The 18,629-nt window shown below is 41.5% G+C and overlaps 1 protein-coding gene across 1 annotated transcript in view; it reads left to right on the forward strand.

Annotated features, from left to right (window-relative positions):
• PHTF2 (putative homeodomain transcription factor 2) overlaps positions 1–18,629 on the forward strand; it is a 182,476-nt gene that overhangs the window by 23,434 nt on the left and 140,413 nt on the right. The window lies entirely within an intron of this gene.

The following is an 18,629-nucleotide window of genomic DNA, read 5'->3' on the forward strand; positions in this document are numbered from 1 at the left end:
AGAAAATGTTTCCTATCTAGAAAGAAATTGTTAAGCAAATTGAGGACCCATAACAATTTAAGCTTAAGATGGCTATAGATTAGAGTGTTAAAGGCTCAAGGTTTTTTACCTTCATGTAATCTCTGCATGAAGGTAAAAAACCTTCTCTCTGCATTAGCCCCCTCTTGATGCAGTGGAGTTTTGGCTATCCTGGGACTCCCTCTCCTCATTGACTGAGACAGAAGTGGGAGCCATTAGCTGGCTGTCCATCAGAGCCAGCAAGCTAATGAGAAGAGGGTGGGGGTGGGGCCAAGCTGCGGCTGTGTGTGTGAATGGACATGTGGAGCAGTGGGTGTCCCCATAGCAAGTTGCTTGCTGTGGGGGCACTCGACAGGAGTGCCGGGAGGGGACCTGAAAAAAGGAGGATCCAGGCTGCTCTGTGCAAAACCACTGCACACAGCAGGTAAGTATAACATGTTTGTTATTTTTTCTTTCTTTAAAAAAAAAAAGAGAGCATTTAGAATCACTTTATTTAAAATGTAACCAGGTTAGCAGAGACTGGCTGAATTTCGATCTATCTATGGCCGTTCATACTCGATCCAATGATCAAACAGGAATGCTGGAAAATTTTCCTTCGACTGGCTGCAGTGTTGGGCACTGTATTCTGACAACAGAGCAGCCCCCACTGCCAGAATACAATGGCGCATCAGGGATGATGGATCGGGAAACCTGTTCGGTGTTTTTTTTTTTTTTTTTTATCAACTCGCTCCATGTATGGCCAGTTTTAGTCATGCAGCTATTATAAAATAGATATTCTCCTTGAACTAGGAATTTAAAAGGTAGTGTTTCAAATAAATACAAACAGGTTACTTAAAGAAATTATAGAATGACCTTCTAAATTTTAAAGGTGACTTTAAAAATAATAAAAAAAAGCTTAAGTTGGATCCAAAACACAGAATTACAGATAAAAATGCTGTTTAGCAACTTGCATCTATAGCCCTGAGACCACTTTTGTAAGAAATTGCATGTTTTCCCTGTACCTGCGTTGGTAGGTTAATTGGACATGGTAGACATGTTGGTAGGTTAATTGGATCCCGTCTAAATTAACCCTAGTATGTATGAATGTAAGTTAGGGACCTTAGATTGTACACCCCTTGAGGGTTAGGGACTGATGGGATAGTGGTTATCAGAACCCAGACAGCAATAAAAACAGTAGGTTGAAACCCTCCACCAGTCTGTTTGAAACCCTCAGCTTGTAAAACAATCCATTCAGTTAAAAATAGAAATGAAAAGCAAAACATTTGTGTGTACACACACACACACTTTGCAGAACTGGCTAGAGAATTGACTATGCTGTGCTCTCCTGCTTAGTGTGGTCAGTTTTTAAAAGGAGCATATCAAAATGCCAAAAGTGTTTTTTTTTGTTTTTTTTTAATACTGATTTTTCCTCATCAGGAAGGTCATCTCTTTTTAAGAGGGGGGGGGGAGACCATTATTTTAAAGTCTGATACGTACTACCGCTCCCGCCTTGGCCCAACATCTTGCAGTCTTTTTCCACGTTTGGCCATCTTATTTGGCTGGCCTGAGAAGACATAATTGGAGCGCATGGATACAGGAGTTAATACATCCTGGCACCAATGCATGCTGAGAATGTACGCTGTGCTGTGCATGTTAAGTTCAGTATATATTCCAAACAAGTTTGTAAGCCGGCATGTTAAAAACTTCTATTTGAAAAAGGGCAAAAGCCCTCATCTCAAGTATATACTTTACTTTGATAACCTTGCCTCCTAACCTGTTTCCAAAAGATGCATATATGGAGATAATTTTGGCAGAAGAATCCGTATGCATAGCATGACAAAGATTTGGCACACAGCCATCAGTGTTTAAAGAGAAAATGTATACAATGTATATTTTAATTTGTTTTTAATATTGAAAGTCCTACTACCATTGCAGTTACGGGGTGCTTGCAGAGCGGCCCCATTCACCTGAATGGGTTGCACTTGGCGTGTGCTACGCCCGCTTGCATCATCAGAGGATGTAATTCCTGCCACAGCATGTGTACCCCTGCACTTCCTCTGCAGGGGTAGCTGTTGAGGGGCTCAACTGTGGAGTTTAACCGCACCCCCCCCTCCTAACGGCTAGTGTGAACAAGCCCTTATTTGTTGTCTAACACCCCGGTGACACCCACCGACACACATGCTTAAAGTGGAGCTCCACCCAAAAGGAGAAGCTACGCTTGTTTGCACCCTCCACTGCCACATTTGCTGCAGTATTTGTATCTGCTGACTTTTAATTTTTTGGGAGCAGCCTGGAACATCTCTTTAAATACAGCCAATTTATCTATGCTATGGTTCTACATGACAAAAACTATTATCAGTAGCTGCTGTTTTAAAGTGTATAATGACACCTCCTAAATGAGTATAAAACCTTCCACTATATCGGGAACAGCACTGGCTCTATTAACAGTGCAAACTATACATAAAGTGCTATTTATAATATAGTAATCCCATACATAACATGTCGACACCAGGACTAGATTGCAGGTAGGCAGGTGTAAATGGACGCAAGCCCGTTTACACCTGCTGGTCCATAGGGGTAAATGGAAGGTCCGATCAGGTCTCCATGAAAAACTGACAGGCGGACCTGATTTGACTTTGTGTGGAGAGGGCCTTAGAGTTGGTCACGTGATCCATGGTGCTGCTTTAAAATGTCAGCACATGGCTGTTTTTTTTTCACTAATTATGAATAGGTCAGTAACCACTATTTTGTGAGTCTGCGTTACGTTATTAGACTGCTAAGGGGAGGTTTACTTTATTCCTTTTCTTATAAGATGTATGGTGTGGAGAAATAAATCCCTTGGCATATGGAAGGATGCAGGAGATAGTTTGGGCTGTTTTCATTTTTGGAATATGTTTTACAAACATTTACAAAGATTTATTGTCCTATATGCTTTGAGAATTTGAGAGTTTACATTTTCATGTATTACATATACATATGATAAGACAAAGAGAACAAAATAATTAATTTTTCCATGAAACTGCTGCTGCAAAGTAGTAAGTAAACAGTAATTACTGCTTTGTGTTACGTTGTCTGGGAACTATGTGATATGGCTAGGAGTGTTTTTTTTTTTTTTCCTCTACGAATATAAACTTGGCGTTCTCCCTGAACACTTCTTTTAGTCCTGGCAAATGTCCCTGTTGTCTACTTTTGTCATGTTGACTGACTGTCACCCAGACTGAACGTCACACATAACAGGCTGCGTGTTATTTTCTGTCTGGCATGTGAGGTTTACAGTTATTCCTTTCCTGGTTATTTAACAATGTCTTTTATAGCTGACTGGATAACCCCTAGTCTCCAAAGTGTTATGCCTCACTTATGAGTAGATATAATCTTTTTTGTTAACATACAGTACCTATATATTGAGTGCTTTAATTTATCTTCCAGCATGATGGCATTCACCGCAGGACTGATAGAGCTCTGTGAAGAAAGTATTGCTGCTAGACCTTATAAGTCCCTTTTACACATGCTACTGTGCCAGAACCTTCACAGTATTATGAGGATGCCATTTTTTTTTAATGGGTTAGGTTTAGGTTGGGGCAAGTGATGTTATTTTAATGTAGGGCTGAAGCAATTATTCAACATAATCAATTATAAAAATAGTTGTCAGCCATTTTCATTATTTGATAGTTGGCCTGCATACAGAATGCATTATTTGTTTACATGTCAATATGCACAGTGCAACACACATACAGCTGAGTATTCCGTTCACATATACAAAAGTTCTCAGGCGTTGACATATATGAAGAGCAATGCCTCATGGGACATGTAGTCCTGGACAGGAGAAGAAAGTGATGTAAGGGCTCTGTGCAGGAAAGATCAGCAGCTAAACCCAGAGAAGCTAACGGTGGATAGACCAGAGGTAAATTAAATATTTACAATTACATTTTAAAGTTTTACCGGTATTGTGCATTACATGTAAATAAATGATGTAATATCCATGCAAAAAAGTTTCAACCTTTAGCGCTACTTTAATATAAAAACATTTATATCCCCCACCATTCATGTAGCTTCATGTCTGACTCCTAGTTAAAATCCCCTGTATTTCCTACTTTTGGAGATCTATATGAAATAAGTTAAGCCCCTTTCACACAGGGCAGACTTTGTTTTGATCAGCAGGGGATCTGTCCGCTGATCCCCTGCTGATTGGAGCAGAGCCAGCAGGTAACAGGTCCGTGTCCACTCAGTTTATGCAAAGTGGACATAGACCTAGCTTGTTCTGTTCTATTGGTCGCCTGGAGTAAACAGATTTCACCCTCTGTTTACACCCAACTGTCCTCTGATCCAAAAGGGAGATGGATCCCCCCCTTTTTGTGTTTAGCATATCAGATGAGAGGTAGCTGGTTGTAAATAGACACAAGTTTGTTCAGAAAAACGGACAGGCGGACCTGATCAGAAAGAGGCTATATATTAGTAGATTTTTTTTTTTGTACTATAAAGGGCACATTTTTGGTTGTTAACCCTATTGTGACAGACGATGCAAAGAGCATGCTGCTGCTACGGTGGCGCAGGTAGCTTGTATCAAGCTAGCTGTGTATGACAAGGGATTCTGTCATGCCTAATCTTATCCACTTACCGACTGCAATATGTACATATACTTTGCGGATTACCAGGGTTTGGCTGAAGATATCAGCCATAACCCCGGTATCTTTTTTTTTTTTTTTTTTTTTAAAGCCTTCGAGAGGCTCATTAGCCACTGAATCGCTTTCAGTAACGGAGGGAGGGGACTCAGAACGTAAGAGCAATAATTCTAGTACTAGACCTCCTGTGTAACGCTAAATGGGTAACAAACTTTTACAGTGTCACCTATGGGAAATTTTTTAAGTACTGTAGTTTGTCGCCATTTCCACGTGCACAATTTTAAAGCGTAACATGTTTGTTTATAATTCAGTAAAGTGTATTTTTCCCCCCCAAAAAAATTGCGTTTGAAATACCTCTGCACAAATACCATGTGACATAAATTGAAACAATCACCATTTCATTCTCTAGGGTCTTTAATATAAATATAAAATGTTTGGGGGATATAAGTCCTTTTCTAGCAAAAAATACTGATTTAAACTTGTAAACAAAAAGTGTGAGAAAATGCTTGGTCTTCAACTGATTAAATTGAAGTCCTCTCTGGAAATGTGCAATACAGACTTTTTGAATGCTGTACTGTAGTCATGAGTGTGTAAGAATATAAAACTCCATCTGTTCTTGCACTTGTGACGGGGCTGTAGTGGTCCAATGAGGTTGCCTCTTTCAAATCATCTGCGTTTGAAGTTCTTTCAAGTCATTGCAACAGACCAGCTTCAAAGCAGATGGAAGAAGATCCTCTTTGAACTGGTCCCAAACACTATACTTCTTTCTTCTGCCCTGGACCCAAAGTTTAGAAAATTTAAAATTTTTAACACCAAAGCAGATTATAAATGTACAGGCTAAGGAAGGGGGATGATGCAGCAGCAAACTACCACTTTGCCTGTCACTAGAGTTGCTGAACCCTCAACATCTACAGCATCTCTACTTGACACACTCTTTGAGTCTGGGGGCAGCAATGAAGAGGAGATTAACGAGGGGCAGCATGAGGAGGATATTCATACTTAAGTAAAAAATGACATCCAGACTTGTTTGGCAGGGAAGCCCCTTGCCAAAGAGGTAAACCCTTTGAATTGGTGGAAGAATTACCAAGAGAAATATCCTACCTTGGCAAAACTAGCAAAATTCTACTTGTGTATCCCAGGTACCTCCATGCCATTAAAAAGAGCCAGCCTCAGCCTTGAGCATGTGGACATGTTAAAGTGTTTACATTCTAATGCAAAGTGGTCACCAACTCATTGAGAATTACAAGCCTGGCTTGTAAGGCATTCATTCACAGAACGCAAATTGTGACAGCAGGCGCGAGGAGAAGATCCCTTCCCCGCTGTCACAGAGAGGGGGGATTGGAGGGAGATGCTGCAGGAGCAGAAACATGTTACATGTCCCACTTTAGAAAAGGATGGAACATGTAACATGTTCCCAAAGGTGAACTTCTCCTTTTTATCTCCAGGATAAAGTTAATCCTGCTCTCATACCCCACTAAGACCTTTTGTTCTGGATCTTTGTCCCTGAATGCACAGAGCCCTAAACAACAGTACTACTTGGTACAGTGTTCAGTTCTTTCCAGCCACACTGTGGGGGACCTGATATAGTGAATGCAGGGTCCTGGGTTTCGTAACACTTTAAGCCATTAACTAGAGCAGCCTTTTTCAATCAGCAGCTTGCTGTGGGGGCACTCAGCAGGGGAAGGGGAGGAGCCAGGAGTGGCAGTGGGGGACCACAGAAGAGGAAGATTGGGGCTGCTGTGTGCAAAACCATTGCACAGAGCAGGTAAGTATGACGTTTGTTTTAAAGAAAGGAAAAAAAAAATTGTTTAGAATTACATTAATTTCACGGACACTGGGATCTTGTATTTTTTTTTTTTTTTAACATTTTTCAGAGTTGTTTATTTTCATAGTAAATAATAAAAAAAAACCTGTCTTTTAAAAATGATGTTAAATTAACTTGGATATGGTGTTGCATGACTCAACAATTGTCAGTCAGACTGTCACAGTACTGAAAACATTGTCTGGTAGTTAAGGGGTATTAGAGACTGGTTAGTACTCAAGTGATTAAATTACTTGTCTAATACCAGTACTGCTGCTGACACCAACATCTCCCTGTTTCACTTGCCATTCTCCAACTTACACCAAGAATAGGGTGCTATTCCTCCCCTAATGCCAAAGATGCATTGTTCACTCCAGATGACGCCGGACAATTTCTACTCCCAATGGCCACAGTCTGGCCTCCCTAAAGTTTGAAATCTAATAAACTGGCCCTTTGTTTCGAAAGTTTGCAGACCCCTACTCTATATTATTAGTGAGTTTCTGTAGAGCCGACGTTGCAGCCCAGTGAGTGGAACCACAACATACAGCGAAAAGATGCAGGCAAAAGAGTGAAGATTCTGTAAATGGCAGTACTGGTATTACATGTGTATTTTAAAGAGACACTGTTGGTAGTATACATGTATCATAAGTGCAGTTTCAACTAAAATCATTAATTGCTGCAAATGCACAGAATGCTTTATTTATCTAGAGAAACTCTCAAAACACATTCACGTGCCGTTTTGTCTAGGCATTTGGTCTTATGAGCTAAGTGGAAAGAGAGGGTTAGCCAAACTCGCATGTAGAGGCATTTTCCGAGTTGATGAATAGCTGTTATGTCCCAGAGCACTAGTTTTTCCATTTAAGATGAGCATTTCTTGTATTCAACTTCCATTTTTTTTTTTTTTTTTTTTTTTTTAGTTTAAGGAAGCAGGGTGGGCAGGGAACTGAGAGAATTTACTGGTAAGGTGACAGCTTGCCTAGGAGGGATAAAAATGGCTTGATGTAGAACAGCGTTCTAGGAGGAATACCATACAATGGTCACTGTTGGGCAGACTCGCAGCCAAGAGTCAGGTCCGCTGTTTCTATAGAACAGCATGCACAGAGTAGAAAAATGTAAATCCCTCCATATGGACCCAACAGTTAAAATAAAATGACACCTATGAAAATAAAGCGCTGTGACTTGTATTTCTCTACAAAAACTTCACTAGACTTTTTAAAAAGTTATGTTTTATATAAATATTTTACATTCATATTGAGCATAGCTGACTTTCATTTTTTACTATGTGTTCAAATGGAAATATGTTTGACTTCAATAAGCAGCAGTAGTGTAGATGTCAACTTTGTAAAGTCCACAGACTAAAAAATACACTATGGTGATATACAACGTGCAGAAAGCTGCCAATGTCCTAACCGTGGATATGACTGTAATTTTATATGTGTCTTGGTAAAGAAACTGCATCCACTGCATTTTCTTACTTGCTAAATCTCTGCTTAAGACATGCATCCCCTGATAAGTCTACAGTTATATACTGAATGAGCTGTTTTCTGATTTTGTAAATAAGTTAATTAAATGATTTCTACATGGTCTGAGGCAGAGTTTTAAGTTTTTTTCTTTTTGTATTTACTTTAAAATAATTTTCCTTTCCACATCTGTTTTGTGAGAACTAAATGACTGCCCATGTATACTACACTGCTCCAAAAAATTAAAGGAACACTTTTTAATCAGAGTATAGCATCAAGTAAACTACTGGGATATTGATCTGGTCAGTTAAGTAGCAGAGGGGGTTGTTAATCTGTTTGAGCTGCTTTGGTGTTAATGAAATTAACAAGTGCACTAGATATGCAACAATGAGATGACCCCCAAAACAGGAATGGTTTTACAGGTGGAGGCCACTCACCTTTTTTTCCCTACTCCTCTTTTCTGTTTGTTTTTCACTAGTTTTGCATTTGACTAGGGTCAGTGTGACTACTGGTAGCATGAGGCGATACCTGGACCCTACAGAGGTTGTACAGGCAGTCCAACTCCTCCAGGATGGCACATCAATACGTACCATTGCCAGAAGGTTTGTTGTCTTCCAGCACAGTCTCAAAATCATGGAGGAGATTCCAGGAGACAGGAGTTACTCTAGGAGAGCTGGGCAGGGCCGTAGAAGGTCCTTAACCCATCAGCATGACCTGCTCCTTTGCGCAAGGAGGAATAGTATGATCAGTGCCAGAGCCCTACAAAATGACCTCCAGCAGGTCACTGGTGTGAATGTCTGACCAAACAATCAGAAACAGACTTCATGAGGGTGGCCTGAGGGCCTGACATCCTCTAGTGGGACCTGTGCTCACTGCCCGGCACCATGGAGCTCGATTGGCATTTGCCATTGAACATCAGAATTGGCAGGTCCGCCACTGGCATCCTGTGCTTTTCACAGATGAGAGCAGGTTCACCCTGAGCATGTCACAGACATGAAAGGGTCTGGAGAAGTCGTGGAGAACGTTATGCTGCCTGTAACATTCAGCATGACCGTTTTGGTGGTGTCAGTGATGGTCTGGGGAGGCATATCCATGGAGGGACGAACAGACCTCTACAGGCTAAACAATGGCACTTTGACTGCCAATAGGTATCGGGATGAAATGCTTGGACCCATTGTCAGACCCTACGCTGGTGCAGTGGGTCCTGGGTTCCTCCTGGTGCATAACAATGCTCAGCCTCATGTGGCGAGAGCATTCAGGCAGTTCCTGGAGGATGAAGGAAATGATACCTTTGAATGGCCTCCACGCTCACCTGACCTAAATGCAATAGAACCTCTGGGACAGGGGTGGACTGACCATTTGGAAACTCGGGCACTGCCCGGGGTCAGTAGGGGGCCCCATGAGATGCCCCTGGTACCTTTTTCATTGGCTTTTTTGAGTTTGGGCAAGGACACAGGGGCCCCATGATCCCCTATTGCCCGGGGGCCCCATGAGTTGTCAGTCCGCCCCTGCTCTGGGATATCATGTTTTGGTCCATCCCACGCCACTAGGTTGCACCTCAGACTGTCCAGCACCTCAGTGATGCCCTGGTCCAGATCTGGGAGGAAATACCCCATGACACATCCGTTGTCTTATTAGGAGTATGCCCCGACATTGCCAGGCTTGCATACAAGCATGTGGGGGCCATACAAACTACTGAGTACCATTTTGAGTTGCTGCAATGAAATTTCAGCAAAATGGACTAGCCTGTTGCATAATTTTTTCACTTTGATTTTCAGGGTGTCTTCGAATTCAGTCTTCCTTTAGGTTGATAATTTTCATTTCCATCCAACGATGGGGCATCCTTACTTTCCTAACACATTACCCAGTCCATATCCGTATAGATCTCCAGCATGATATTTTTACCCATTGATATCTGATGTGTATTCAAAGTATTCCTTTAATTTTTTTTGCGTAGTGTATATAGTCTTTCCTCAAAAAATATAGCATATGTTGTAACAAATAATAATCACTTTCTTAGTCTACTAATGTACATACAAGTTGCTGTATGCACTAATTTATGTGCAGTCTCCACACTGACAGGTTTACAATACATAGGCTTTGGAATCCCTAAGGCCCCATGCACACTGTGCATTTGCCCAGCTCTTCTAAATGCCTTTCTCTTGCCAGGAGCAAAGCAGGGTCAAAAATGCACCTAAAGCCATGTTTTTGCAAGCGCATTTAGGCACGTTAAACACTTGGCCACATTTCCTTGGTCAGAATATTAATTCATTCTGGCCATTGAAACAAATGAATGCTTAAGTGTTTGATTTGCCTAGTGTTGGCGCATGTTTAGGAGTGTCAGGCTTTTTTAGTGGCATAACGCTCCTCACCTGGAAGCATCATCTTTTTTTTTTTGCCTCTAAACGCCCCTGCCTGTAAACGTCATGTGCTCATGGACACATAGGCTAACATGGAGGGACATATAGAGGTGGAAAAAAGGTCAAACACTCATAAAAGTGGCCATTTTGACCCCCAGTATACATGAGTACAGTAGTAAACTACAAGTAGGTTAAAACAATGGGCCACTGCAGGTTTAGGTCCTAATGTACTAAAGGCAAGTCTGTCATAATGTACTAGTATGCGGTGTATACTAGTAACTAGTACACCGCATACTAGTACATTATGACAGACTTGCCTTTACACGGAGCCATCCAGCGCAGTTCTGTCTTAACTCCCTGGCATCTTCACCCGATCTTCCTTCCGGATTTGTTGGCTCCGGCCATATGGATGGCCGGGGCCGTAATGACATCACTCCCGCGCATGCGTGCAGGAGCCTTGGCTATTGTACAGAGCTCTGAAGATCCGGTAGGTACAAGTTCTAAAGTGGACTTTACTTCCACTTTAAATGTAACTGTTCACTGTTTGCCCCCATGTAAAACTGCTATCTCAAAACTAGGAAAAAAAGGGAAAATATTAGCAAAAAATTGTTATACTGCGCTTTTAAATAAAAATAAAATGCCTGTATAGAACAAAAGTGGAGTGTTTCTGTTCTCGCTTGGGTTAGTCAGTTGCTTGGTCATGTGGCAGCTACACTAAGTTTTAAATGATTTAAGTAATATCTAACCTCCTTATCATGACCTACAGTTGCAAGAAAAAGTATGTGAACCCCTTGGGATTACGTGGAGTTTTGCATGAATTGGGCATAAAATGTGCTCTGAACATCATCTAAGTCACAACAATAGAAGAACACAGTCTGCGGAACATAATACTACACAAACATTAGATGTTGCCATGGTTTAATTGCACATAACATGTAAACATTCACAGTGCAGGGAGGAAAAAGTATGTGAACCTTTGGACTTAATAACTGGTTGACCCTCCTTTGGCAGCAATAACCTCAACCAAACGTTTCCTGTAGTTGCAGATCAGACCTGCACAACGATCTGGAGTAATTTTGGACCACTCCTCTTCACAAAACTGTTTCAGTGTAGCAATATTCTTGGGATGTCTGGTGTGAATCACTCTCTTAAGTTCATGCCACAGCATTTCAATCGGGTTGAGGTCAGGACTCTGACTGGGCCACTCCAGAAGGTGTATTCTGTGCTGTTGCAGCCTTTGTTTTGTTGAATTACTTGTATGCTTTGGGTCATTGTCCTGTTGCATCACCCATCCTCTGCGGAGCTTCAGTTGGCGGACAGATGGTCGTACGTTTTCCTGCAAAATATCTTTATAAACTCTGGAATTCATTTTCCCATCAATGACAACAATCCGTCCAGGCCCTGAGACAGCAAAGCAGCCCCAAACCATGATGCTCCCTCCGCCAAGTTTTACAGTGGGGATGAGGTGTTGATGTTGGTGTGCTGTGCCTTTTTTTCTCCACACATAGTGTTGTGTGTTCTTCCCAAACAACTCAATCTTGGTTTCATATGTCCACAGTATATTTTGCCAGTAGTGCTGTGGAACATCCAGGTGCTCTTTTGCAAACTTCAAACGTGCTGCAATATTCTTTTTGGACATCAATGGCTTCCTCTGTGGTGTCCTCCCATGTACTCCATTCTTGTTTAATGTTTTCCTTATTGTAGATGTGTCAACAAAAATGTTAGCATGTGCCAGAGATTTCTGTAGGTCTTTAGCTGACACTCTGGGATTCTTCTTTACCTCATGCAGCATTCTGCGCTGTGCTCTTGCAGTCATTTTTACAGGACGACCACGCCGAGGGAGAGTAGCAACAGTGCTAAACTTTCTCCATTTGTAGACAGTCTTTCTTACCGTGGACACATGAGCATCAAGGCTTTTGGAGATAATTTTGTAACCCTTTCCAGCTATATGCAAGTCAACAATTCTTGATCGTAGGTCTTCTGAGAGCTCTTTTCTGCGAGGCATGGTTCACATCAGACAGTGCTTCTTGAAGCCAGTAAACCCAAAACAGGTGCGTGTTTTTTAAGGGCAGGACAGCTGTCAGCAACACATACAATATCATCACACTGATTGGAGTCAAGGTTGGCTCACTCCTGGCTCCAATTAGCTCTGGGAGAAGTCATTAAGCTAGGGCCTCACATACTTTTTCCTCCCTGCACTGTGAATGTTTAGATGTTATGTGCAATTAAACCATGGCAACATCTAATGTTTGTGTAGTATTATGTTCAGCAGACTGTGTTCTTCTATTGTTGTGACTTAGATGACGTTCAGAGCACATTTTATGCCCAATTCATGCAAAACTTAACGTAATCCCAAGGGGTTCACATACTTTTTCTTGCAACTGTACATTTGGATGAAAGAAAGCCGTGAGAAAAGAAACTTGTAAAATAATTGGGGAGAGGGGGGGTTACTTGCAACTTGTGCATCCTACTTCTGAAAATACTAGCTCCCTGGCTGTCCTGCTGACCTTTTTTGCTTCAGTAATTTGAGACACTGACATGGAATAAGCAATTTATAGATAACCGCACATAATGGTCCAGATAATGGCAATTTCAAAAGCAGGTCAGTAATTGTGGATTCCTGTATCTCTCTGCAGTCAAGTTAAAGCTAATCTCCAGGTTTAGGGTGCATTTACACCTGCGAATACACCCTGTGTGTGAGCAGCTGCAAGAACCCCAATGGAGGTTCCCATGATTCACTTGAAAGCAATTGGGGGCTGCCAACTGTCACAGCTAATCATTCGCATGTAATTGCTCAGACAGTGTGTAACGGAACCGACCCCAGACTGCGCTTGGGTACTTCCGTTAGACTACCGCTTCCCCGTCCAAACACCGACAACAGACACCACAGCAGACCATACACAAGACTACTTTATTTTAACACAGATACAAGATATATACACTCAAGGGGACAATCCCCCCTCCCTGCATAATGACACAGGGCGGGGCAATCTACATTTAGTAACAAGAGACACAGACAGTCGCATCAGGAGGGGGAGCTGCTGGAGACCCTCCCCCCCCCCCCCCCAAGCCAATACACATAAAGACATAATAGTTTGCTCCCATGCCAGACACACCATAGAACAATGGGATGCAACCAGATAACATCAAACAATCAACAACCCCCCACCCCAATATTAGGACAGATCACCCTGTACCCCTAACAGGAACAGGGTGATTTATACACAAGAGGGATATGGGGAGCTGAGACAGGGGTCTCCCCACCCCTCCAAAGTGAGCTGGGTTCCATGGGCCCTCCACCCAAAGTGACTCCCGTCACACAGTGATCAAATGCTAGTGGCCCTGGATATAGACTGCCTGCTTTCAAGGCCTATAATTTGCATGTTATCACTGCATGAGCGATTGTATGCAGGTGGGTGTGATTATCTGCGAGAGCCGGCAGCTCTCCATTGCTTTCAATGTGTCTGCCAACTTGCATCTTGTTACAGAAATCCCCGCTGGGGTTCTCCCAGCTGATTGCACACATGATGCATTCACACCTAATGTCCTTTTTAAATAGCTAGTTTGGGCCAAGCTGGCCCATACAAACTAGTGCACTAACAGGTGCGCTTGCTGGGTGTGCTGTATGAACTGTATGTAGCGTACAGTGCTGTGCGCCGGCAATGGGATGGGAACTTCCTGTTTTGCTCCCTGAACAAAATAGAGTTGGGCTGAACGCCGCTGTGTCGTTCATAGGAAGCTTTGTATTCTATGAATGAATACAGAGCTTCCACTGACTGGCTAAAGCGGAATGATGGACAGATGATGTTACAATTTCCAACTCTGCCAATCAGAGTAATCTTTATATTCATTCAAAGCTTCCTGTGATTGGTTGAGTACCGCCTGCTTGGCCCAAACACACTATTTAAAGGGACATTAAAAGTGGAGATAAGCTTTCATTTAGGATTCAAGGTAGTAGTATCTGGACTGGTGTGTGACTGTGCCTGGGATACTTCCTGTGAACACCAAAATGGGAGCTGCCTATATATTAAATGAAAAAACAAAAACTAGTCTGTTTTAATTTGACCCTTTTCTGGCCCACGAGAGTTGCCTTCCACTCTATTTTTGTTCCCGTGGAGCCACACCCACAATGTTGTTATAGGATAAATGAAACTGTACTTTCTGTTTTTTGTTTCCTTGCTAAATTCAGTGTTGTGAAATACCTTTCAGTTTGCATGGATGGCTGACAGGTAATCAAATGATTTATCTTAACAATTCCTGTTTGTAGGTGGATCAGAGGCAAAATAGTTTTGACAGAACAACCTTGGCTAAGAGGTTTTAAACATGAATTACTCACAAAATGCTCCTCACGAATGCAGTTACTCTTGGTTGAGACATTTATTCACATTATAAAACTTGCATTTTATCCATTCAGCTCTGAAATATGAATCTGGTGATAGCTGTATTTGTTTTGACAAATTCAGTATTGTTTTATGTGGAAGTTTGATAAAATACGTTATTCAGTATTTGTCCAATTTATATATCTTTAAAATATGCTATTCAGTTTTATTCAGGCCTCTGTTCATCATCTTGTATACCCAACAATGCAAGCTCAGTAGAGAGTGAAAGGGACAGCCTCAGCTGGGCGTTAACACAGGTAAACACCTTCGTCCAAAACTGCTCCACTTTAGGACAGGCCCAAATCATATGAAAATAGGTGCCCTCACAGGAATGACAACGGGGACAGTCAATGAACCTCTGCAGATAGATTCTATGCAGTCTCTGAGGCGTGTAGTATACCCTGTGCAAAATGTTAGTCTACAGCAATTTGTCTCTAGAGGAAATAACCAATTTTGGAATGACCTTCAAAACATTCCTCCCATGTTTTCGTATCCAAGGTTGGACAGATCTCCTGCCATTTCACCCACAACCTATCTATTTTGGGGCAGTCCACGCACAGAAGAGCCAAATAAAGAGAAGGAGAAGGTGTAGAAAGGGACTTCTGCACAAGAAGGTCCTCTATCGGGTCTGTCTCCAGTCTAGGGTGGTTGGAAATTGTGCTTGCACTGCATGGCGCAGTTGCTAATATCTAAAGTACATCCACCCAGGTAATCTGTGTTTATAGGAGAGATCCCTAAATCATAGCAAGGTAACCCACAGGCATATGATGTCTTTAGCCAATCTGATACCATGATGTGCCCACACCTGGGGGACAGGTAGCTGTCGGAAGTGAGATAGACTGATTGCTCTATAATGGGCAATATGGGGACCAGAAAATGTTTTTCCTAGCTGCAGTCCAGACACGAAGCATGACCTTCGTAGGGAGTAGAAGGGAGGCGTAAGCCCTAGGACCTCTATATACCAGATTACTCCGTTCCATAAGGGAACCCAGTAGGGCTTCTTCGAGACATACCGCAGCATTAGCCCGGGGCCACGTGAACCAACATCGTACAGGGACCAAGATAGCTGACCAGTAATAGAGCAGAAAATTAGGTAGTGCCAAACCTCCACAACGTACCAGCAACTGGAAGGTGGACCTTGCCAAGTGCCCTCCCCAAAGAAAGTACTAGTTATCCAAACAGGGCAATTACGAAAAACAGATGGCTCATTTTAAGAATATATGTGGCCCAACTGGTTTAGTGGCAAGGTAGACCAGGTAGTGCACCACTCCCTCAGCTGTAACAATAACGGGTAAAGGTTTAACCTATAAAAGCTCTGTAAATCCTGAGTGACCCGTTTGTCTAAATATTTGAACTCATCAGCCCACAGCAATGAGGTAATTACACAAAAACCCCCACTGATACCTTTTTGTAGGTGAATTAAAAACTTATTTTAACCACTTCAAGTCTGGGCACTTTTACCCCCTTCCTGTCCAGGCCAATTTTCAGCTTTCAGTGCTATCACACTTTGAATGACAATTGAGCGGTCATGCAACACTGTACCCATATGAATTTTTTAGCATTTTTTGGAGACTGATAAAGCTTTATTTTGGTGGTATTTATTTACCACTGGGATTTTTATTTTTTTTTTAATTTTTGAACATTTTCATTTACAAAAAGTGTTTTTCTTATAAAATTTTGCAAATAAATATTTCATAATAATTCTTGGCCAAAATTTATTCCGTTATCTTCTTAGTAAAAAAAAATAAAATAACACAAGTTAGTTTATAACCAAAAATTATAATTATTAAAACTTTTTTTTACATTTTTATATTATTTTTTTTATATTATTTATTTATTTTTTGTTACATACTGTCTCCCTAGCAGTACAGTGTCAGCATTGTGACACTGTACTACTTGTGGGAGGTGATGAAGATTTTTTTTTTTTTTTTAACACTGATTGCTTTTACACCCATAAAGGCTGTAAAAGGAATCATTTCTCCTTCGCTCTGGCTGCATTCTTGCTGCCATTGAGAACTACTGTGTGAGCTGTGATTGGTCACAGCTTGTCACATGGTACAAGGCTGTTGTGAATAGCCTTGTACCATGTGACCTCTGTGATCATTCACAGATTTCACACGTAGTAAGCAATGATGTCAGAAGTGACATCTTGCTTACTACTCTGCATGTGATCACTGATTGGCCAATCGGTGATCACATGATCGGGACCTCGCACAGAGGTCCCGTCCGATCAGAGTTCCACTGTGTCCGGAGGACACAGCGGGCACCAGATCTTCCAGGGAGCATGCACAAGGAGGGGTCGGGGAGGCTGTTTATAAACGGCTACCCGACCCTGCACTGCCACCGTCCGGCCGTTTATATACAACGGCCGGACGGGACGTGGTTAAAGGCCCAAAAGTTATTAATAAAAAAGATACGGCTTTCTTTAAGGATTTTTACCAGGTGCCCTATTTTTACTATTTACTGAAAGTACACAAGAACCCAGTCCATCCTCCCGGTAGACGTATTGTAGCCTCTATGGACAGCATTACCCAGGGGTTATCACAATACATAGACTACTTCCATTTATTTATTTATTTTTTGTCACTCAGAGAGACAGATAAATTGGACACACCCATCAAACCTGTTATTTTCCATTCCCGTGTAACTCTGAGCTTTATTTCCTCTTTGTCTCTTGTGGCCTATTCACACTAGGAACTGCATGTGGATTGCACAGAAACACTGTGCTGTTCCTGTGCTTTTCACATGAAGTTCTGTGAAGTGCAATTTCAGCCCATTCATTGTGAATGGGCTGAAATCACACCACATGCACTACTTTTGGAAACGCACTGCAGCCAGATTGCATGGTACTTTTATACCATGCGATCCACCCTGTGTTTGCAACCTTAGCTTGGGGTGTTTTTAACTTTGCACTGACATTTGCTGCAGATTGCAAAAGCAGTGCAATTGGAATGCAGCGTGGGAGACTGACACGGAACGTGGGTGCTATTTCCATAACCTGATAATTTCTGTTTTTATTTGGAAACCATATCTGCTGCAATATTTTTGTCTGTGGCATAACTGCCCACCACATTTGCAAGGTGCGCTGTGTGGATTACATAAAAAAAACTCATATGAGGTGGACCTTCTGCCAGATAAAATGTGCACTAGGTAGCAGTTGCTGTACACCAGTTTCACTTGTACTTTGGAATTGCTCTTGAACAAAATATTAACAAACCTCAAAATATTGGTGAATTCCAAACCAATGGTTTTTCTATCATGTAAGTTTCTATCCAGCTTTAAGACATAGTTAAAGGGTAACTACACTTTTTTGTGGCAAAAAATATAGCATATGCAGTTGCTACTCAAGACATATTGTAATTTTATGTTCTTGAAAATGACCTTTCCTTTTCAATCTGCAGCTCTACAATTGAAAATGTGATGCAATATGGCAACCTGGAAGAGCTCTGTAAACAGTTGGTGTACAGACCACCCCCAGAAATGTTATTTCTTGCTTGTCTGCACTACGATACAAGTCCACTTTCGGCATCCTTTGCAATAAAAATGTCAATTTTGGTGAGATACTTTTTAATCACTTCTAAAGGGATTCAGGCACTGCTAACTTTTCTCATCAGAACCATAAAAGTTCATCAGGCGATTATATTGACAATCAGAATCCATATCCAAAGATACAAAAAAAGGCTTTGTCAGAGCAGAAATGGGTATAGAATCTGCAACAAAATTTGTGAAAATCTTTGCAATGTACGTTGATCACCTAGAAGAGATTGTTATGGGTTTTTTTTTTGTTCTCTGGAGTCAAGTTTTTTAAGTGTTTTTTTTTTTTTTTTTTTTTTGTACAAAATTTCATGTTGCGTTTTTGCCCACCAAGGCAAACTCAAACTTCATTTTAAAGTGGTATTAAACTGTTTCTTTTTTTTTTTAATTAAATGAGCTCCAGTTGATTTAAGCTATAATGTGCTAGTATGCACCGCATACAGACTTGCCGGTCATTAAGCACTGCGCTGTTTCTGCTC

This window comes from Staurois parvus, unplaced genomic scaffold (assembly GCF_062004578.1).
Source record: "Staurois parvus isolate SC_StPar_1 unplaced genomic scaffold, SC_StPar_1.0 ptg000019l, whole genome shotgun sequence".
Taxonomy (NCBI): Eukaryota; Metazoa; Chordata; class Amphibia; order Anura; family Ranidae; genus Staurois; species Staurois parvus.